The sequence below is a fragment of the Lathamus discolor genome, chromosome 4, assembly GCF_037157495.1.
Source record: "Lathamus discolor isolate bLatDis1 chromosome 4, bLatDis1.hap1, whole genome shotgun sequence".
NCBI classification, from domain to species: Eukaryota; Metazoa; Chordata; class Aves; order Psittaciformes; family Psittacidae; genus Lathamus; species Lathamus discolor.
Window position 1 is genome coordinate 69,688,016 of NC_088887.1, and position 24,786 is coordinate 69,712,801.

A 24,786-nucleotide genomic window follows, 5' to 3' on the forward strand; every position below is an offset into this window, starting at 1 on the left:
TCCTCTCCTCTCCTCTCCTCTCCTCTCCTCTCCTCTCCTCTCCTCTCCTCTCCTCTCCTCTCCTCTCCTCTCCTCTCCTCTCCTCTCCTCTCCTCTCCTCTCCTCTCCTCTCCATTTAAGTGGATGATTTCCCTCTCCATGTTTCTTTTAGGTGATGTCCTTAGTGGTGCTGGCCTGGGTAGTCAGTGTCTGAGAGTATCTGACTTATTACTTCTTACGGGAACTATATGCAACAAAATTGCTCTATTGAATTTTCAGATAGAAGCATTGATGCATAATTCTGCAAGATACATTTCTTCACCACCCCCACACACCTACCCCTACCCCCACCCCCCCCCCTCTGTAATTTAATCCGCCTTTCATTACTAATAGCCAGTCAGCATTGGAGATGCATGACTCTTGTTAACAAGTGAATCAATACCAAGCATCTGGACAGTAAGAGAGAAGGGGCATATGCTCTGTCAATTTAGACCATCAAATAACATATTGTAATCACTAGTGAAAAATCCGTTGAGAGTATATAAACTATTTGATAAGCTATGATATGTGTCCTTTTTCTTGATCTGAAATACCAGTTGGATGCAATGTATGGGGAAAATAAACTAGCAATAAAGATTCAAACCAAAATGCTCAAATAAAATGAAGAAATGACAAAATTCCACAGTTACAAATAAAAACAATGAAAAGAGTAAAATTTATATTTCTGGAAATATGGAAAAGTTCAAGTTACATTAGTGGGTAGAGCAGCTGAAATGTATGTTCAGGGGCTGAAATATAATATTTTCATAAAATAATTATGACACATGTCAGAAAAGTGAAATCTACAATCTCCTTACAAGAAATTCAAAGGATTAGAGTATAAACTGAGTGTAGTGTAGTATATATACAAATAGGATTTCACAAAATAGAATTATTCTCAAGACAAAGAATGAATTGTGTGTTGCAAATAATCTCTATTTTTAGATAAATTCAATAGTGCAAAATAACTTTTCTGACATCATTATCTGAGAAACTCTCAGTAAAATTAAATAAGGAGAAGAAACTTCCTTAAACTGAAGGACTGCTTGATCAATGTTATAGATACCCTGGAGGAAACTATTGACCACCACCTGTTGTTTATGTCCACAAACAACAAAATACTTCCTTTTCCTGGAAAGCTTCTTCACAGAAGTAAGAAACTTTCATTTCAAAGCTAAATGTACTAACACTGCTCACCAGTACCCAGGGAATTGTATCAGCCTCAAGAATTTTTTTTGACCCTTCTTATTCATAGAAAGGTATTTATTAGAAAGGTATTATTAGAAAGGTCTTTCCTGGATGAGAACTGAGCAGAGGCTTTCTGAAGAAGGAAAAGTTTGGTCTACTCTGTCACATGCTTTGAAGACAAATGGAAAGACAAACCTTCTTCAGAAAACCAAACCAAACCCCAAAGCCCCACTTGTTTTAATCATAAAATCATAGAATAATAAGGGTTAGAAGGGACTTTCAAAGGTCAGCTAATTCAACCCCCCAAATTTTAGAAAATGTTTTCCCAATAACCTTATATAATTTTACTTAATGAGTTCTCAGTATATGTCTAACTTGAATACAGAAACCAAGAACATGAAAGTGTTAGAGTAACAGGAAAAATATATTAACATATACCTGAAGACCTAATAAAGGTCTTTGCAATGGTAAGGAATACAGCTTTATAAGGAATTGCTTTCAGATGTGCAAGTGATCTTGAAATACATAATGAACTGTCCTCCTAAACTATTGATTTTCAAACTCAATTCCAAAGGATTATTGTTTTACAGTGATTAGCAGAAACAGATGTCCTATAAATGGCTGACAGTACCAGACATCATGGATTGTACCCCACAGATAATTAACAGTGAAGTGTATATTTAATACTCAGTAAAAAGTAGAATGAAGAAAATTAAAAAAATTGCAAGTGTATATACAGGTAAGTATGTACAAATTATATAATATAAATATATACCATATTTGTAACACTTGTTATGGGAGTTCACTGACAGCAACATGACCAAATTTAAGGGTTTCATTAAATAAAGAAAATCCTAGCCAGAATCTTCAAACTTTATATTCAGCTTTCTGCTGTTCAGTGAGATCATTTACCTTACTCATAAATATGAATCACATTGCTAACAACTTCCTTTTGTATTTAGGACAGTAAAGAAAATTCTATGAAATAAATCAAAATCAATTGTAGACATGACTCAAAGGAATTGATAGTTTGGTTAATGATTTTGAATATAAAAGACTGATTTTTTTTCAGGGTCTTCAGGAATTCTTCCACAATCCTTTCCTAAAACAGAATAAAAAATCCAGACGGTAATCTTGTCACTTTACTGTGTCATTTGTGAGAGGGTCAGAGGTTCATTCACTCCAATTCAGAGAAGATAATAGAAAATAAGATACAAGTGTGAAAAAAATTGAGAAATGAAAGTGAATCAAGATCTCTAAAAAAATATTCCTGAGACAAGCTAAAGATTAAAAGAGTAAGTGAAAACTGCTGTAGGAGTAAACAAGCCCTCCAATTTACATATATTTTGACTAATTCTGTTCTTAAATGGATAAGTGAAAGATAGCTGCAAAACTCTGAAACTTTAGCTTTTCTAAGCCATAATTTATGGAATAGAAGATTGGGGTTTGAAATATAGCATTGGTGGATGCAAAGTATTTTTATCCTATATAAAACTGTAAAAATAAATTACATAGCAAGTATGGAACCCTTCTGTTTTTGGTTATTAAATGAAAGTTATAAAATATAACTTAGTGCCAGGATATAGGCTTATGATTGATTTTTTTTAAAACCTCATATGTAAAAATGCCTGCATTTCATAATCAGGCCAAATAGCCATAGACTTCACAGTTATATTCAGTGTATCTGAAATGAATAAGGTAATACTTAACATATATAAGGAAGAAAGAAAACAATAGTTACTGGTTTGTGGTTTAACAATTGCTATGTTACTGCTTGTAGTTGTTTATTTCTGAATGAACATTTTCATAGAATTATAGAATGGTTTGGGTTGGAAGGGACCTTTAAGGTCATCTAGGCCCAACCCCCTGCCAGGGGCAGGGACATTAGGGTTCCACTAGAACAGGTTTCTCAAAGACCAGTGCAACCTGGCCTTGAACAGTGCCAGGGATGGAGCAGCCACAGCTGCTCTGGGCAAACTATTTCTGTCTCACCACTTTCACAGTAAAGAATTTCTTCCTAATATCTAATCTAAATCTAGTCTCTTTCAGTTTAAACCCATTACTCTTTGTCCTACCAGTACTTGGTCTTGCCAAATGTCCCTCTCCAGCTTTCTTGTAGGCAACAGTTAGGTACTGGAAGGCTGCTAGAAGGTCTCCTTGGAGCCTTCTCTTCACCATGCTGAACATGCCTAACTCGCTGAAGCCTGTCTTTATAGGTGAGGTGCCCTCTTATCATTTTCATGGCCTGCCTCTGGTGGCACTTCAGCAGGTCCTTCTCACACTGGGGGCAGAAGAGCTGAATGCAGTGCTCCATGTGGAGTCTGACACAAAAGTGGTGTAAAAGGAGAAAATCAGCTCCTTCAACCTGCTGGTTATGCTTCTTCTGATGCAGGTCAGAATTCTGGGCTGCAAACGCACACTGTCTGCTGATGTTGCGTTTCCGGTCAGCCAGCACCAGATCTTTCTTCCTCATGTCTGCTATCAATCCATTCTCCTCCCAGCCTATATCTGTGCTTAGGATTGCCCAAAATCAGGTGCAGGACCTTGCACTTGGCCTTGTTGAACATCATGAGGTTTACACAGGCCACCTCTCAAGGCTGTCAAGGTCCCTCTGGATGGCATACCTTCTCTCAACTGTGTCAATGAACCACACAGCTTTGTGTTGTCCGCCAGCTTTCTGAGGGTGCACACAATCCTACTGTCCATGTTGCCAACACAGATATTAAACAGTGCTGGTTCCAGTACTGATCACTGAGGAGCACATACCGATCCCTGAGGGTCTTGTTTTCCAATCATTTCTTTAATTTATATAAGAAACAAAAAAAAAAAAAAAAAAAAAAAAAAAAGGAGAAAAAGACCCGAATACCCACATGTTTGTCGTGGTTTAAACAAAAGTCATCCATAAATCACACAGTCACTCTCTCACTCCCCCCCTTCTTGCCCTCCCCCTACTCCCGGAGGGACAGAGAGGAGAATTGAAAAGAATGCAACTCCCACGGGTTGAGATAAGAACAGTTTATTAACTAAGGTATAACACAAATCACTACTGCTACCACCAATAATAATAATAATGATAAAGGAAATAAGAAGGGGAAAGAATACAACACCTCAACAATAGCCAACCCATAACTCGCCCCACTCCCCCCAGCCAAGCACCGACTGATGCCTCCTCCAACCCTGTACTCCCTAGCCCTTCCAGGTAACTCCCAGTTATCTCCCTGGGCATGATGTGCTGTGGTATGGAATACCTCTTTGGCTAGGTTGGGTCAGGTGTCCTGTCTCTGCTTCCTCCCGTCCTCCCCTTGTCCCCAGCAGAGCATGAGACTCACAAAGTCCTTGGCCAGAATAAACATTACTTAACAACAATTAAAAACAATCGGTGTTATCAGCTCTCTGCCCAGGATGGAAGTCAAAACACAGAGCTTGCACCAGTTACTAAGAAGGAGAAAAATGGCTACTGGTAAACCCAGGACAATTCCTTAATATTTCTCAGTAGGTTTTCAATTTGACTGCTTTCTTACATTTCTTTCTGAGCTGTCATTTCCAAAGGACTATAGCTAAAAGATCAAAGCAATCATATGTTAGAAGTTGTCTAAAAAACTTGTACTCAGTCATTAAACATAGTTGAAAAATAGATATTTTCTTTTATAACTGTAATGGAGTTTCAGAGCCTGAAGAATCAATTCTACATCAAAGAGTCAATGGTATGAGAAACATGTAATTTTTTTCCTCCTTTCTAAAAAAACTTCATAGAAAGATTAGCAACATATTAAAACATTCATTCATAACAAACATTTTATTCTGAACTCTTAAACAATTAGATTTATATCACACAAAACAATTTTTTGTATTTGATGTTCATAAAGGGATGAGCCAAGTCAAAATCACACTGTGGCCATCAGCTGGCAGCACCTTATTTGGCTAAAAACAGAATAAGACACTGCTGAGCTTTGACATACATAGTTTACAATAATGGAGATTTGTCTTAATTCTTTTTTCTCTTTAACCAGCATTACATGCTCATGGCTCTGGTACATAAATCGCTCACCTTGGTTTTACAAATTGATAAATTTCATCTGTGTGATGGTATATTTTATGTACACAGACAAAGCAGTTTAACATAGAAAATATTTTGTTGCATCTCCCTGTTCAGTTTTAATTTATTCTGTAAGTCCCATACAACCTTGCACATATATGCGTGGGGTTTATACTCCTGAAAATAAATTTTCAGCTGTATATAACATATATGAACAAGCACTCATGTATTCTGGTGAACCAGTTACATATATAACATAGGTTATAAAATAAAAACAACAGGATTTTTCCCATTCACAATGACTTTTAAAAAATAGAACCATGTATATTATCTATTTGGCAAAAAATCCCAAATTAACAAAAGTGTTTCATAATTTCTGATCATACATTTCAAAATCTGCCTACGCAGACAGTCAGAAAGACCCTTGCCACAGACTATGAATATCACTGATTGTGTAAGAATATGATTTGTTCTGCTCCAATTCTTGTATTTTTTTATGCGCATTATTATTAGACACTAGACCTGAAGTACTGAGGGAAATAAAAAACATCAACATTTAGCATATATGGTTTCAGACAGTGCACATATTCTGGAAAAAACACACAAACTATTATCTGGAATTTTCAATGTGATCCTTAAAGTCTTACTACTGGAAAAAAGAAGAGAGTTGTGTTATGTTGTTTCCCTCCCCTCCTTTTCCCCACCCCCTGTGGAAATAATGAGTTCTCAAAGAAAAATACCTGCTGTTTATTCTCTTTTAAATTGGCCCAGTTTGACTCCAATATCTGCTCCTTTACTTTTGTAAAACGCTTATGTTCTACCAGTGTCTGATCCTGATTCCAAAAATTGATATACTAGGTAAAATAGTTGTAAGTTCTTTCATGAAGAAAACTTCAACAGAACTTTGTAATTCTTACCCAGTTTCAGGATGTCAGTAGATGAAGATTACTACCTGGTGAGAAAACTCTCAATCAACTCAGCAGTAGCTCTAATAATTTTTGTCAAAAAAAACAAAAATGAAGATTCTATGGGATATCTGATCAGTGAGAGAGTGTGGGTGGAAACATTAACTATAGATAAGAACCACAAAAACATCTCATGTGGCATTGTTGACATTTAATTCTACTCACAAAATATAGTTTAGGGTACATGGAAAAGTGCAAGTATAGTAACTTTCAGACATTTTACTGATATCTTCAAGCACTACATCTGAGGAAATGGCACTCCCTCTTTCATTAGGCTGTTGAGGTCTAAAAATAATCACTATTATGACTATGAATCACAACCAAATTACTGTCCTAGTTACTCTATTCCAGCTCTAACCAGAACACCCAGAAATATAGTTTATTTAATGCCCTTTTTGATATCCTTGCCCCCAGCTGCATGGATATATTAGTAAACACTTACATCATGGATACTGAAAATAGATCTTTTCTGTTATGATTTAGATGGCAATCTACAATCATCTATTTCTGATTTATTTCTTATTTTGAAAAAATTAGTTAAAATTTAAAAAGTCTCAAAAATTGTGGTTCAAATCTGTAATTTAAAATGCCAGTGACTAAAACCTTTTATTTTCTTATAAAATAGGAAATAAATTACAATAATATTTATGATAAAATTGATAACTAATTTCCTATGTAATTGCTATACAAACGCACATGATCATACATGTGGGCATGCGTGTGTCATTGATACTCAGCATAAAGTATATACTATGTAAAGTTAAGTATATAGTGTTTTGTTTATTTTAACATTATAAATTCAAAAGCCATGGAAACACCATGAAAAGTTCCTAGATTGTTACATGCTTGTCTCCTTTAATACATCTCCTTAGCTCCAGAAAATTATACAATTCTTTAATAGCAGTAGCCTAAATTAGTAGGTGCACAAAAGTACAATTGAAATGTTATTTATATTGCCTATAATTTGTGTGCTCTTGGAACAGAAGACAGTTTTTATTACTGAAGTTTTACATAGGAAAAGTCTTGTGTCCTTTCTTATCCCCATTGACTGCAATATGGCTCCTTATAAACAAAGACCAATCTACTTCACATTCAGTAAAGGATTGAGTGTCACATTTTTAATTGTGAACAACAGATGGTTACTGGACTTAGTGAAATCCAGATGATGTGTAAAATAAAGCACTAGTCACCGCAGGTCATGTTAGGATGACATAACCTAGCTGTATATGCAGCAGTACAGAAAGTACCTAGAGCAGCAGAAAGCTTTAAACACCTCCTCCCCTTTGGGGGGGGGGGGGGGGGACGGGGGGACGGGGGACGGACACACAGAATAATCACAGTAAACATATTTTTTTATATATATGCATATATATACAGTATTTATGTTACATATAAACAGTCAATTGTCACATATAAACTGTTTATGTCACATATAAACAGTTAATATCATCAGAGATTTAGTTACTTGATTTCTTGAATATAATTTTCTACATTTGAATGGAAAAGGAAAGACAAGACTTAGCTGCCTCTGAAACATCTTCTTAGTTTTTACATTTGATCCTGTACTAGTGATTGATAGATTAATAACTTTCTAATAGTTTAAATTATTGATCTCAATATTTTCTGAACAACCACAGAGATTTCCAGTATTTTTTTTACTATATATGTACTCTTGCGTCTGTTAAATGTTAAGGGGTTTGTTTGTTTGTTTGTTTTTGGGGGTGGGGGTGGTGTTACTTTTTGTTTTTTTAGATTCAAATAGCAGTATCAATAAACATACATTGATTTTTTTGTTTCCTCCATAAAATAACAGAATTGAATTTCTCAAGCGTGATTCTAATAAGGCATTTTCTTACTCTCCTCAGACAAATATAGACAGCTCAGTTAAAATATTCTCTGACAATAATGCTGACACCTTGCACAGAACTGGTTTGTTTAGAGACTTTCATGCTGTTAGGAACCTTATCATGTATGAATAACTAGCCTTTTAGATGATGAAACTCCTGTTAGCAAGGATTTAGCAAGACTGGGATGCAGACTCTATTCTGTAACAAAAACATTTTGTTAATCTGTTCTAACCACTGGTGAGCATTCCATCACCACAAAACCCTGCCATTTTGATGCTAGTCTCTAGACGTATGTTAAGGTTAAATAGTGATAGAAGGGTGCTAAATTAAGGTTTATCAGGTTACCATACGTCAGAACTGTGATAAAGCTCCATCAGGAAAGCATCAAATGGAGCAAGGGTCCATTCAGAAATGTTTGACAGAAGACACAACATTACAGTGAGACCTGTCTAATTGACAGCATGGCTTAAGTGTGGAATTTCTGCTAAGCAGAACCTGGTGACTGCCTTGACTCCTGCAGTCTGTGCTGAGTTCACTCTATTTCAGGGTGAGTTAACCAAACCTAGGGATCTGTATAAGTAGGCAGGAAATCTTACAAGAAGCTTCCTTACCTTTTTTATGTCTGTCTTCATCAGAAAAAAAGGGAGGTTCATAAATAATGGGATATAATGCATCTCTGAACCTCAGTAATGTTTTGGTTTGAAAGTTATTTACACTAGGCTGATTTACCATCGCTCTTTCTAATTTTGAGGCAGGACCTTAGTTCTCTCACAAGTTCTCAGGATCCTCTCATCTTCAAAGTGATTCTTGGAAGCAGAAGACCCAGCCAGTTGGACACAGGCAGGAGCCATCTATTTGAATGAGTTTTGATTTTGCTGGTTTCTGTTTAGCCATCCCACTTTTGATTGTATATGTCATTACCGAACTCTGTCACCATTGACCATAATTTTAATTTTATCAGAATCTGACAGAGAGGTAATTAAAGCAAATTTGAAAATAAGTGATACTGTTAATTGACTTAAAAGACTTAAGTAAAAGGACAGTCATTAATACAAAGAATGTCTTAATTCTGCTCTCTCAAGTCCCTCTGAATATTCTCATGTAAAAACAGGCAGTGGATGACAATGGGCTGGGCAGAGATGCCACAGCACTGGTGCCATTACCGGGACATAGGGACTGTATCATTTACAAAGAGGACATATTCCTATAAGCCATCCAGAAATAACTTTCATGTAATAAAATGACTATTTTAGAATTATGCAGAGCAGGAAAAAAATACTGGAAATAAATGCAGGATTTAAAAACTAAGGTTTTGAGGTGTTCAGCTACAAAAAGACCACCAGATTAATTCTCTTATTTGGTCCTGACTTCCCATATGACCTCATCACTTTCCTTGAAAGATAAATATCAGAAGTTTTAGGTACCTGATTATTTGAACAGCTTGAACAGAATCAGAATAAAATATTGCTGTGTTACTATTTGCAGTAAAAATTTGTATAGTGTTTAGTACAGCCTACGACATACTAGTGGCCCTCTTGAAAACATTTATGAATGGTAAAACCTGTTCCATTTAATATGTAGCTAACAGTAAATCAAGACACTATTTGCCTCGGAGAGTGCAAACTTGCAGTTGAGGAAGATTAACTGACAGGAAGCACAAGTCACAAAAAACAGTGGGACTTTTCACATGAGGAAGAAAAATTTGAGACTCTAGCAAAAGAATTACACTTAGAAAACGGTGGTAGCCCAAGAGATTTAAAGACTTAAGAGGAAAAGAAGTCTTTCTTAAGAAAGTACAGGAGTAAGTGAACTGAGTAGTTGAAAGGTGCAGATAATGGGAATGATGAAGCTATATTGCAATGCAGCGCATTCTGGAATGATGTCCTTCTGCACGTATCCATCTACCCACTAAATTACAAATTGCCAAACAGCTGTAAGAGGAAAACTGAGAAGAGGAATTCTGAACTGAGCTAGAAAGCCTCTTAAAAATTTCACCTGTGAAAAAGACTGGAAATATGAGAAGTACACATGTACATGCACAAGTACAGTCACATAGATAATTCGTCCCAGTATTTGCGCTTAGAATCTTCTTTCCATTGCACCATTTGAGATATGATAAAAAAGCAGATGCAGCTATGAAATGAATGTGGTTAGGACCATTTTTACTAAAGAAGGAAAAAGGTTTTCTACATGAGAAGTGGACTAAATTGCATCTGTTCTTAGGTATGTGCTAGGAATGGTTTGAGTCCACTCAAAATTTTGACAGAGCATATTAGAGTTTTCAGCTTGAGATAGGTTTAAATATATGTTACAATAAAGTTGCAACTTTAACAAAAGCTCAAAATTTATGTTTAGGTTTTGCTCTAGACAATCTTAATAACTCTCCTGCTTGTATAGACAATAAAAATGAAACAGACCAGAAAGCTAAAATTCTAAACTGTTGCACAATTTTGTACATGTGTTAGTGTGTAATTTTCTTCTTCTGTTTAACTGATTTTAGTTTCTTTTTTTAAACACTAAATTAGCAAATGTTTTCTGCTGGTATAAGAGGAATTGAATATAAAATGAATCTGGAAAAAATAAGTTTTATATTAAGCAGCAAGAGTTGAGCAAATATTATGCTAACACTGGAGTTTATGGCCAGATTTTTATACTTATTTTTTTTTTAAGACCCAAATATTTTTAAAAGCACTAAACTTACTGACCACCATCTTAAAGTGGTTCAAGTTCAATATTTGTGACGTACAAAGACAGAACAATAGGAAAACAATTTATTGTTTAGTGTTATTCTGCTAATTTTTCACTTCGAATTCGAACAGTGGGAACATTTTCTTAAAAAAATACAACTATGTATGTTAATAATTTACAATATCCACATAATAAAATGAAACAAAAATATTTTCTCTGGTGTATTAGACATTAGTACCATTAGTACCTTTAAAATAGGAATATCTCCATCAACAGAGGCCTAGTGATAAAAAAAAAGAAAAGAAAGGAAAATTGAAACTTAGTCTCTAAAGCAAATTTGGTTAACACTAGACATTTCAAAAAAAGCTTTGATAAAAATATAATGTCAGGAAATTTTAGCAGCTTTGTGATAAACTTACATTATTTCTGAAAGTTACTATGTTAGGATAACATTGTTGATAATAGCTAAGCTCCGCCATTCTGACATTTTTGCCATACTACCCAAGAAATCTGTACAACTTCAAGAGAGTTAAAATAAAATTGTTGACTTATTCTGCCTTTAGAAGATTATCTGTTCTCCACTGATGTCAGCTTCTGACGTGTATGTTTTGGAGCCAGAATTTTGTACTTATTTAGTTTAATATCTCAACAGCAATGGGAGTGATAGATATCTGGGGATCATTTCATCAACTGCCAAATTGGACCCACCTCTTGAGGAAAAGTTATTCCAATGTAAACAGTTTTGATGTTACCAACTTGCACAATATTTGTTATTTTCTCAGCAGCCAAGCTGTTCTCTAAGCTTTACATATCCAGATACAGTTTTTATTTGGAGAAGAAAAAAGTTTTTATTTCTCCAGGGTGTGGGCAGTTAGGGTGAAGCTTAAAGAACTGAAGGTTTTTAACTACAAAATCTTACTACTACTTATAAAAACCCCAGGCATTCATTAATTTTTCTATTATTTAGAATTTAATGGGGAGGGTAGGAATAACTTGTGTAGGAAGCTTGGGAGAGCTGTACTATGTCTTTTAAGTCCTTACTATTGGGAATACTATGCTTCAGGAAGAATAAGCAAACATGGCATGCATTCAAATTCCAGAGAAGCTGTTGCAATCCTAATTGCATAAAGACATTCAGGGTGGGGTTTTTTTCTCTACTAATTTCTAGCGAGTGGAAATCCCCATTCCACAGAAATAACTTGGTGTTAGATATTTTCTACACTTTAATGAACTTAACATATAATATATAAAGGAGTAAACCCCAAAGTTTTGTTCATGCCAAAACGCTCAACAGCTATCAGCCTCAGAAGAGCATCACAAAATTTAGATTAACTGTGTTGCTTTTTTTGTCTAAAAATTATAAGGTGCTATATTATATATATAAAGTTACTTAACACCCCCCCCCCCCCAACACATTTTCTTAATTTACTCAGAGTTGGGATCTTCACAACTGAATTTCCTTGCTAATAATTTGAGACAGCATGAGTTCAGAATGAGTTATCACAATATAAATGGTTTAATGAAAGTTTCCAATGGTCACCTTTGAATTCAACTTGGATTTAGCTGAGACGGTTTTCTCACAACTCTGTGTGCTTCCAAGGAGAGAGGTTAATCCTTAGGAATGCTAGAGAATCACTGGGTAAACTGATAATAGTACATTTTTATGATTCTGTTAAGTATAGCCACAATTAAAAAGTCCCTTTGTGGACTGAATACAAAGGCTTTGCAAGCCACAAGTGGTCTATAGGCTGTGATACAGAGAATCTTAAGCTGGTGGATATTGACGTAGCCCTATTAAAGTCAATGGCATTAACACCTCTTTTATACCAGCTAACAATCTGGCCTGTGATCTGCCCCCTACCCTCTCCATTATACACTGTGTTAACAGATTGTCAGACATCCCCTTGAGAGAAAACGTATATCCTGGTAGACAAACTAGTTTTACATCCACACATGATTTCCAAACAAAAAATCTGATCTGAAAGCCAGTGAAGTAAAGAACAACAGTTGGAAGAAGTACTTACTGTCTAACTTTCTCTCTTCTTTCTTTTTAAAGGAATAATCTAAGAACAGTACAACAAGTAAGGCAAAGACAGCCTCAATAGAGCTATTATTTCCCCTCCTGCACAGGTGGTAGGCTCAGCTTTTCCCCTCCCAGTGTTACAGCCAGGGCAGCTGTATCAGAGCATGTATAATTAATTAATTATACATGCCTTAGTATATAATTAAGTATAGGGGTGGCGTAGGGGGAATACATCAATGACTTTGTGGAAGAAGAGATATAGGAAGTATATCGTAAGTTGTTCACAGTTTGTAGGTTTCTCCACCCCCTAGGGCAATGCAACTGCCCTCTGTAATTGAACCCTCAGCTTTAAACTTTTTTTTTTTTTTTTTTTTTTTTTAACAGCAGAACAATAATGTCAATGAATAAAGAGACTGTGATCTAGAGTTCAACTTCAGTGAAACTGTGAGGATGGGAGACTAAGATCTTAAAGGTAACAAAGCTGTAGGCAGTGACTGCTGAATCAGTCTGGAGTGAAAAGCAAGCCAGTGCTGGTGCAATTAGAAGTACTACAGTGTACCTGAGCAGAGGCATAGAGATCTAGTCGCAGCACTGGTGGTACATGTATGTGTACGTGATATTTTTCTTCCAAGTGATTGATAATTGAACTTATGGTTCCTAGAATTTTAAAGCCAGTTAAAAAGGACATCCAACCTGGAAGAGATGCTTGTGTTCTTTTTGTGTGTGGTTATGTTGATGTCTGATACGATTGCAAATGTTCATTTAGATGATAAATTGCGTCTCACATGCCTTAGTTTTGTTGGTGTGTATTTGAGGATATAGAGATAACATCAGTCTCTACCTCTTGTCACATTATAGACCTCTTGAATATGTCCTCACTGTTATTATCCTACAACAGAAACAATGAATGGAGATAATTATTCTTCTCTCTGTGGTCAGAAGGCTAATGAATGTCTTTCTTTAGCTTTTTGCATTTTTTATTTGTGTTGCATTGGAAAATATATGCTAGTAAATATTCAGGTAAACGTTTCACTTACCATAAAAAAAAAAAATTAAGAAAGAAATATAGAAATAATGGGTGCCCAATCTTTTTGTAAAAATGTGAATAATCAGAAGTAAGCTAAGAGTTTAAATCTCTTGATGACTCTGCCAGTTTTGCTAGATAGTACTCGGCCTTGTTTTTAATATCAGCTGTCAGCCATCCAGTGTTATATTTATCTTTGCCTTTCCATCACTGAAAGTGTAAAGACACCTTTTGGTTATTGCAGAGATGAGAAAATATGTGTGTAGAGTTTGTTGTAATTCATATGTGGCAGTCTTCTACAAGACTGATGAAAAAATCGTGTAGACTATAGTTTTTGTAATAAATTATTTGGCTAAAAAGGGTTTTGTGAAGACTGCATGGGGAAGTGGCATGGCTGGGTGTTGTTTATTTTGCATTGGAAATTGTGTTGATGTGGATGAGTCCATTCTCTCAAGTCACACAACAAGGCTATTTATGATTTATGAAATTTCCTAAATGGGTGTGTTTTAGAAAGGCACAGAATATCAACAGCCCAAATGCTGCTTCCTACATTATTTTCAGTAACTGTGTGATTTAGAGCTAACCTACTCATGCACATGGTTTTACATCCAAAGTCTCTAAAATATGGTATTTCTGATATTTTCATGGGGAAAGCATACTGCTATGGAAAGTCAGATGACTAGTTCCTATCAAAAAAGAGTTACAAAGCAATTTGTCAGAAAATAGGTGTTGTGGTGGGTTTGTTTTGTCTCCTTATAAGCGCTTTATCTATCAGAAGTCATGCTACTATTTTCTAGATATCTTTTTTTTTCTTTCAGATTTTTTTTTTTTAATGCTAGTAGAAACAACTAGCAGTTTATACTATCCGAACATCAAGGTAAAATGTTACTGTTGAGAGAGATCCTATTTGCTTTTCATGTATTAGCAGTGCAGATGCCTCTTCTGTTCGCACTATTTGAACAGTAGCAGAGCTATAGGAGATGCTGCCCAGGAGCTCCAAGCAGACGTACCAGTGCATTTCTTGAACATTCCTCAATGTCACTAACCTCAGAATATTTTAAACAATAATGAAACTGGTTTCCAGTGCATCTGTCCATACTCTGTGTATTATAGAATCGTAGGATAGTTAGGGTTGGAAAGGACCTCAATATCATCTAGTTCCAACCCCCCTCACATGGGCAGGGACACCTCACAATAAACTATCCCACCCAAGGCTTCATCCAACCTGGCCTTGAACACTGCCAGGGATGGAGCACTCACAACCTCCCTGGGCAACCCATTCCAGTGTCTCACCACCCTAACAGGAAAGAATTTCCTCCTTATATCCAATCTAAACTTCCCCTGCTTAAGTTTTAATCCATTACCCCTTGTCCTATCACAAAGGTCCCTAGTGAAGAGTCCCTCCCCAGCACCCTTGTAGGCCCCCTTCAGATACTGGAAGGCTGCTATGAGGTCTCCACGCAGCCTTCTCTTCTCCAGGCTGAACAGCCCCAACTTTCTCAGCCTGTCTTCATATGGGAGGTGCTCCAGTCCCCTGATCATCCTCATGGCCCTCCTCTGGACTTGTTCCAACAGTTCCATGTCCTTTTTATGTTGAGGACACCAGAACTGCACACAATACTCTAAGTGAGGTCTCACGAGCAGAGTAGAGGGGCAGGGTCACCTCGTTTGACCTGCTGGTCACGCTCCTTTTGATGCAGTCCAGGATATGGTAAGATTTCTGGGCTGCAAGTGCACACTCCTGGCTCATGTTATGTTTCTCATAGACTAACAGCCCTAAATCCTTCTCCACAAGGCTGCTCTGAATCTCTTCTCTAATCTGTCTCTAATCTCTAATCTACAGTATCATCCTACTGTAAATAATCTGAGCCTAATATGATGATTTTATGAGGTGTTTAATGTTTTCGGTTCACTGGCTTACTGGGTTTTCTTGCTTTGCAGAAGGAGGCTGGGGAAACTGCATCTAAACTGTACAGCTGACTTAAAACACTAGGGCCTTATCATTGATTCTCAGTATTAAAATATTTGTCTATCAGAATTTGGTATTTTTTTACCAAAACACGTAAAAATTGAGCACAGTTTTATTAATTCCCTTTCACTGAGGAAAACTGCTAGACACAGTCTTTACCCTCCTTTTTATTCTTCCCATCAACACATGCTAGACAGTCTGTTTTGGTGGGTTTTGTTTATTTGGTTTTCTTGTTTTGTTGTTTTTTTTCCCATAACAAAAGCAGTACTGTTCACATCAGTAACTAGTTTTCTTGAGAACCTGTGAATTTAACTCTGAACAGAGGACCATAAAAAATATAACAATAACAAGAACTGATAATTTTTTAGAGGGTAGCCTTTTAGCTCCAGTGGTGTTTCTTACTTAAAAACTAAGCTCAAAGTCCTAATTCTGTGACTCAAAGCACTGTGGATTTTAAAGTACTTGGGTACAATTTACTTTTATGCATCTGTTAGTCTACAAATGATTTTCTGCAATGGTGAACCATCCTCTCTTTTTTTTTAATTGTACACTGTGACATCTACTCACCCAGTGAGGATGTCTTGTTTGCAAGTTCTGGAAAGAATTACCACTATAGCAGTGACTTAAGTGACACTTATTTTGGGAAAGAACTGGGTAATTTAAATTGCTGCTACTACATTAAACTACTTGGGGTTATGGCAATTCATACTAGCAAAGGATTGTGTGTTTACTTTGTGCCCATAAATGATGATAAATCTGTGTTTGATGGCCTTCCTCTACAATTGTGTTCATCTTTATTGCATTTGCCTGTGAGGAATGTCAAATTTTTCTTCACCCATACAGCTAGTAACAGCAGTAGTCCATCTCTTCTCCATTTGCTGCTGGTTCAGCAGCCCATTTTTTTCATAGCTTGATCTCAGCAGCTGATGCTGCTCTTCCATTCACGCATTCATAAACAACCTCAGAAGGTAGTAATGAGTAGTAATAAAAATATTTCTTCTTCTTCTTCTTCCTACTATAGGAGTTGAAGTTAGTCTTTTTCCTAGAAGGCATTCCAAGTGTACAGCAGCAACAAGAAATATCAGCAGACAGGTATCCTATGAGTAATGAAACAGAAATGGATTTTTTTCCAGGTTTGCAGTCGGGGGGTGTGTGTGTGTGTGTTAAAAAGAAAACAAAAAGCCCCCCAAAAAACCAAACAAAAACTCCTTCTCCCTAAAAAAAAAGCTCACTAAAACCTGCAAAACAAAACCAAAAAACCTAAGCAAACAAAAGGAAAAAAACCGCAAACAAAAGAAAAAAACCCGCAAACTAAACCCCCCCAAAATCCCCCTAAAAACCTCACAGAAAAAACAACAACAACAACAAAACCCCACAAAAACCACAACCAACCAACCAACAAAAAAAAAAAAAAAACCCAAAAAAAAAAAAAACCACAAAAACTCAGAAACAAATACAAATGTGCCATTTTTCCCCTCCAAAAATACCTAGCAAAAAGTCCATCCACAAGACTGGAGGGCCAGTCCCAAGTGGGAGAAAGATTGGTGCTTTGATTCTGAGAGGTAAATTTCAGTCATTATATCTTAAATTTAAATTTCTATAGGCATGATCTCACAGATAGGGCAAAGATTTCCCCTTCTCTAAACATGTGCATTCCAGATTTTTTTCACCAAATACCTTTCATTTATGTCTTATGTGTAATTTGATACCATGTCACAGTCAAAGAGAAAGGTGAAAAAGACAGAAAGATGCTTTTATTTATGTACTTATTTAATGTGTTCTTGAATCATCTGATGTGCTTGCGTAGTGTTCATGTTCTTTAGCTAGAAAGCAAGAATGGACAAGAGCTAGGAGGTTCTGTAAGAAAACAACAATAGTTTGAGAAAAAGCATGCCTTAATATAGGAAGGTACATAATGAAACATAAAATGTGATTTAGGATATGTGGATTGCTGTCTTAAATATTTCTTTTGATAGGGATCTTCAGCGTTAGCAAGGTACATACTGTAGAATGTGTATTCTTTGTGAAATGTAATCTGTAAAAATTCATCTTTGATTTCTATCAATCCAAGAATTCTCTCTCTATATATGATGTAGGGAGCTGTAAATATGAGGTAAAAAGCAGTATCATTCTTGAAATTGTAATGCTCCTTATATATTCAGTGGAAACTAAGCAATACAATTTAACTTTTTCCATTGAGAGCTGGGATAAACCTTTGAAATTAGGAAAGAAAAAAAAGTCTTGCTCCTTTAGCTTCTTCCAGCTTTTTGTCTCCCTGTGGGTACATATGTGTTAGGCTTGGTTTAGAAAGTTTGATTTAGAATCTCAAGTGAGTCTGCTTGTAGAGGGGAAAATGTCATGCTCTCTTCCCTCATAGCAGTAGTTCTGAAAAACAAAAACAAAAAAAGACTTTTTAAAAATTACTCATTAGAATAAAGGTTGAAAAATATATGAAGTTCATGATAAAAAAGAGCTCATTTATATATATAAAGCTAGAGTATCTCTGACTACTTAAGGCTCAAACATTCTTCCTGATATGTCCATGTAAGTCATATTAATTTCACAGACATTACAGGGTGTCGTGGTTTAAGTGCAGTCAGTAACTCAGACCCACACAGCCTGCTTGCTCACTCCCCCCTTTTCTCCCTGCTCCCCCGGTCCCGGAATGGTGGGGAGGAGAGTCGAAAGAATGTAACTCCCACTGGTTGAGATAAGAAGAGTCCAGTAACTAAGGTATAACACAAATCACCACTGCTACAACCAAAAATAATAATGATAAGGGAAATAACAAGGGAAGAGAATACAATATCACCCGCCAATACCCAGCCCGATCGAGCAGTGAACGAGCCCTTCCGCGTAACTCCCAGTTTACATCCTGGGCATGATGTGCTGTGGTATGGAATACCTCTTTTTCTAGTTTGGGTCAGGTGTCCTGTCCCTGCTTCCTCCCAGCTTCCCCTCTTCCCTGGCAGAGCATGAAACTCAGAAAGTCCTTGGTCAGACTAAACATTTGAGCAGTAAGTAAAACCTCAGTGTTATCAATGTTGTTCCCAGGCTGAAAGTCAAAAATACAGTGCTGCACCAGTTACTAAGAAGGAGAAAAACTGACTGCTACTGCTGAACCCAGGACACAGGGGCAGAACTAAGACAACAATTTGGCCTGCTGTGTATAGAGGTTGCAACAGAAGAAAATTAACTACAATCTATACTGGTACACATTGTCCTACAATGTGTTTTTCATTGGCATTTTAATCAATGGGGCTTTTATCACAGATTTCTGTATAGTATTTTTCAACAATCCTAGAGAGTAAATTATTGGAAATTGCTGTTGGTTAGTCTTGCTTACAGAAGCTACACTTACAGCTTCAGGGGAAGAGGATTGTTGTCAGAATCTTTGTTTTTTAAAGAGCTGCAGTTATTGACTGTGTTGATTAACTCCATGTTGCTATTTTTTTCCAAAAAACAGAGAAAACTGAGCAGAACTATAACAAAATAATCTCTGCATTCTTTTGCCACTAATCATGCAGTGATATAGTAATCCAAATTTGCTGATTACTGCTTAACAAATAATTGCCATGCAAAAAAACATGAGGTGCAAAGGGTGCTGATCAATCCACACTTAGTTATTTCAAAATTATCTTTTCTACATCTTTATTTGGATCTTGTAATTCTCAGTTGCTTAGTAAACACTTAATGTCATTGTAATGAGTTATGGCTGCATATTATGACATTTTCTGTCTTAATTCTTGTTGAATATATTAGAAGTGATGCTACAAGAGCAATGTTGAATCACTAGATTCAACAGGTGCTTAAAAATATGCATAATTGGAGTTTTCCATTGGTTTTGGATAGTTCTTGAGCACTTAGTCACTTTATGTATTCTTGCTTTTGAATATTTCTTTCTGTCTCTAGAAATCATGTTGTCTGAGAATCTGATGTATCCAAGTGAAATAAGGATAACTGTTGTATTACAAATGTCTTTCATTGTTATTCCTCTCATTATTCACCGAAGAGACACATAAATATAAAATGAGGTTTCTCTGTAGTTTGAAGTACTTCTTCAGCAGATCCATGCATAATATTTTAAGCAAAAACATCTTTTACAGGCTACTTAAAGAATTAAATACACAAAAAAAAAAAAACAAACCCTGAATTAATAACTAATTAATACTATATCTCAAATGACTTATAACAGAAATAATCTATCTTTCCAGCTCTTGTTGAAGTCTTGTACATGACTACACACGTAGTGAGACTTCTGATTTTAAAATATTTCAGCAGAAACTGAATACTGTTTTAGAAACTGAATGTCCTGGGTTCAGCAGTAGCAGTCATTTGTTGTCTTAGTAGCTGGTGTAGCACTGTGTTTTTGACTTTCAGCCTGGGAACAGCACTGATAACACTGATGTTTTTACTTACTGCTCAAATGTTTAGTCTGACCAAGGACTTTCTGAGTCTCATGCTCTGCCAGGGAGGAGGGGAAGCTGGGAGGAAGCAGAGACAGGACACCTAACCCAAACTAACCAAAAAGGTATTCCATACCACAGCACGTCATGCCCAGGATGTAAACTGGGAGTTACGCGGAAGGGCTCGTTCACTGCTCGATCAGGCTGGGTATTGGTGGGTGATATTGTATTCTCTTCCCTTGTTATTTCCCTTATCATTATTATTTTTGGTTGTAGCAGTGGTGATTTGTGTTATACCTTAGTTACTGGACTCTTCTTATCTCAACCAGTGGGAGTTACATTCTTTCGACTTTCCTCCCCACCATTCCGGGACCAGGGGAGCAGGGAGAAAAGGGGGGAGTGAGCAAGCGGGCTATGTGGGTCTGAGTTACTGACTGCCCTTAAACCATGACACTGGATCAAAACTCAAGAAGCCTGGAAGAAACTGTTAGGTTTTGGTGTTTTACTTTGCAGGGGGCAGTGCATGTAGTTTTGGGAGCATGTGTTTTTTAGTTTTAGACTACCTCTACACAATCAAGTATAATCGAGGAAGCCACTGGGGTTTTGGTTTGGTTGTTTTTTGGTGTGTGTGTGTTTGTTTTTACTTTGTTGTTCTTTATTTGTTTGTTTGTTTGTTTGTTTTGGGGGGTTGTTTTTTTTTAATTAAGTTGTCTCATGTTTTGGAGCATGTGCTTGCTTGGGCAGAACCTTTGTCTCCTTGGAAGGCAGACACAAACTATTTCAGGGACTGCTAGACTTTAAAAAAGTAATAGTTGCTTGGGCCTTCCTTAGTAAAGATAATTTTGAAAGATATTTGTATTGTATGAGTTGTATTTTCATCTACCAGATGGGATATGTTAAACTTTGTGGAAAGAAGAGCTCTTCAGGATATGATTTCTTTTTTGAGCTGTGTAAGGAAACCCTCTTAAAAACAACCAAAAAAAATTAAATCCTGGTCACTTCTGCACTGTTTTGTAAAGAGTGTGTTTGCTTGTTTAGATTTGTCGCAAATTTAGCATTCACTTATGTATCCATTCCTCTGTATATAAATTATATGATTTTTGTGATTTTTAAAAATTGTCTACACTTAAGCCTTTATTTTATTCTTGGTGCTGTTTAACGAATCACAGTAGGCCAAAAATGAATACACAAATATTATCTATCTATACTCATTGCAGTAATAGTAAGTTTGACTAATCATGTTTAGAGTACTGAATATGTAAATAGGTTCACTTCATGTACACATTAAAACTCCATATGACATCTTCATGCTAGCTCTAAATCTCATTGTTTCCTGCAATGTGGCATATGTTAGTTATTTAGTCCAAACTGCCCAAGGAAAAAGAGCTGGGAAAAAAGTGCGTAAAAGATATAGTTTTGTAATATATTAACATGCTAATTCAACAGCACCTGAAATGAGCAGATACTCCTCTGAAAATGTTCTGACTTTTCTTACAAAAGAGTTGTGTTTTGCAAGATATTGAAAACTACTGAGTACTTTCACAGTTTTCCTTCTGGAACAAACTGATGAAATTAAGGATAATTGTAGCTAAAAAGATCATAGGACAGGGCGTCCACTGTGTTTGTTGCTCAATGACTGCTTTTATAACACTTGCCCTGAGAAAAACTTGTAAAACAGCTTTATACTAGAGTTCACAATGTCATTGGTGCAGTAGACAAAGGAATCATTTATATGTCATAGTTAAGGAAGTTACCAATTTCATAGCAGTTATACCTTCAATGTCTTCTCCTGGGGAGAATGAAATATAAATTACCAAAACCACTTTTTATTTTCAAAAGAAAACCAGTTCTAAAATATTTTGCTAATTCTTGTATTTGAAATTATTGATATATTGTAATTATATTCTAGATTATTATTTGTAAATTATTTTTTGTATCTATATATTGATAAAGCTACAAATACATGCAAAAACATGTCTCATTTTCTTAGACATGATTTTTCCTATTTGGGATAGAATATTTTATACTGGTTTTCTATCTCCTTATGCTAACTTCTTTTTATGGCAGCATCACTAAAAGAAATTTTGACTCATTTTATTTCTATAATAGGTGGAGCATACTCTCAGTACAATTGCAGATGATAAGCTGGAGAAGAGCACCTGAAACACTGGAGATCAGGTCTGTTCCACAGCAGGACCTCAACAGGTTGGAGAAATGAACTGAAAGGAGCATCTGGAAGTTCAACAAAGGAAAAAAGAATGTCTGTACCTGGGATGGAATAACCCAGAATCTTAAAGGGAGATTGGGTTGATTGGCTGGAAAGCAATTTAGGAGGAAAACAAAAACAAAACCAACCCCCCCCCCCCAAAAAAAAAAGCACAAACAAAAAAAAAAAAAAAAAGAGGGAGGAAAAACAATGAAAAAAATACAAAACAAAATTAAAAGATCAGCAGTCTTGGAGGAGAAGTTACACAGGAGTCAACAGTGTAGCTCTGTAGTGAAAAAGGCCAGTTATGTTCTATCTGTACTAGCAAAAGTGTGGCTAGTTCAGTGAGTCCAGTGGAGTGCCACCAAGGTGATTAATGGTGGCTGAAGCATGTGATGTACAGTGAGAGGCTGGGTAAATTTGTTTGGCCTCAAGAAAGGAAGGCTAAGAGGGCACCTTTCTGCTGTCTTCAACTGCCTAATGGGAGAGTAAGGAGAAAATTGGGACAGACTTCATTTGGTGACCCTCAGTGACAGAAAGGGAAGCAATGGACACAAGCTGCAAAACACAGAGATTTCTTTTTCTTCCATCACGTTCTATGTAATATTTATAAATTGAAAACTGTGAGTACATCTCCAAGTAAATACCAAGAAAACCCTTCAGAAGCATCTCTACAAAAAATGCTTATAACTATAGATACTCTTTCCAGCATTTCGAGTTGAACAAAGGACTTGATATTTGCAATTGTAACAAACAGACTCTGTCAGCTCTCAGTATGCGAAGAACAAAATAAAAATGAGCTTACATATAACTTATGTCATGTGTACACAGTTTGTTTCTACGCTATGTTCAGACTGTGGTCCAAAGTCTACTAGAAGTAATGGAAATATTTCCATCAGAGCATTTAGCAAAGTGGGACCACTTGGAAATACCTAAGTTATCAAATTCTGAACAAGCTTACTTGAATACTGAAGCCAATTTAACAGTCTTTTAACATAACCTGGGAGGAGCACTGCAGCTGCACTGCTTCTGGTATAAAAGATATAGCTTCATGAGAGCCAGTTTGGGTATCGTTACAAAATGAGGGTTGTGGAGACATAATTTTAGGCTCTGTGAAAGAATACTGTGTCAGTACAGACTATTTAGACTAGTGGAAATCTGGTTAGTTTTAGCAAATACATGAATGTAGCGTTAAGGCAGGAAACAGCTTCGCCTACGTAGCACAATCAGAACATATTTATTTTGTTAATGTTATGTTACCATAAAATAAGGGAAATTAAATCACAATTTAATTGTTCATCATGTTGCAGAACACATTGTATCTCAAGCTGTCATGGAAACCAGTTATCATTTCTTTCATCCTTAAATCATACACGCAAAAATTGTTGAGGAAAGATAGAGGGATCACAATATTTGTATGAGAAAGATTAATGAGCTGTCTAAGCTGATTGCTTTTGCCATAACTCGTATTTCATGATATTGTATGAATGTGTAAATGAGATTTTGTTTTTTCTAAGTTTAAAAAAAAAAAAAAAACTTTATCAATACAGATCTAATATTATGCATACCAAGTCATGAGTTCTATTTTCTATTTATTGCATTTTTCTTAGTGGTAAAATATGCAATGTACCCTAACTATTTTAAAAGTGTATCTGTTAATGATTTGATTCCATAGCACTTTTTCCTAGACACTTGTCATATGATTACATTTTACAGTATAATATGAACGTATTCATGGAGAATTCATCTGATTCTATTCATAGTACAATCTACACAACATAAAGGATTACATTCTGTCTTGTTACTGAAAAAAAAAATATCAGTTATAGAATATTTTGTGTTTTTATTGATCATTCAGGTCAGCTGTTGGAGGTGTGTCAATATTCATATAGTAATGTCTGTGCGTGATTCAACCATACAAATACCTTTCCTTGTGTGTGTATATACATACATATATACATGAAATTTTCTATATATATATATATACACACACAGTTGGAATTAAAAAAAAAACAACTTGTGTTCTTCACCTATCTTTTTTCTACTAGATGATATTATAAACTAAAAAGAAGTTATAAAAATACTTAATTTATGTAATCATTTTATTATGATAATTATAAAGGCCTATTTTCTAATCCTTGCTCATGTATGGACAAGCAAAAACATAAAGTTCACTGAAAATTAGGATGTGAAACCCCCACTTTCCCCCACCTGTCTCTGTGTAAACAAATGATGAAACACTTAAACTATTTTTTTATCAGATTCACAAACAATCCCAGTAAAAGTTTCAACTCATATTGCCAGTTATGAGTGGGGCTCATGAATTTATCAGTGAAGTACAATGAAATATGTTTTCAAATATACAATGATATAAACATTTCTTTTTCCTTTCCCTTTCCCTTTTATTTTTTTTTTT

The 24,786-nt window shown here is 35.8% G+C and overlaps 1 long non-coding RNA gene across 2 annotated transcripts; it reads left to right on the plus strand.

Annotated features, from left to right (window-relative positions):
- The first annotated feature begins 13,004 nt into the window (after window positions 1-13,004).
- Window positions 13,005-23,864, plus strand: LOC136012711 (uncharacterized). 2 transcript variants are annotated; one of them, XR_010611919.1, is made up of 4 exons: window positions 13,005-13,037; window positions 13,150-13,237; window positions 16,780-16,850; window positions 22,274-23,864. It is a non-coding gene; the product is annotated as an uncharacterized LOC136012711 (long non-coding RNA). The 2 variants fall into 2 exon arrangements; XR_010611920.1 differs by lacking the exon at window positions 16,780-16,850.
- Window positions 23,865-24,786: the final 922 nt, after the last annotated feature.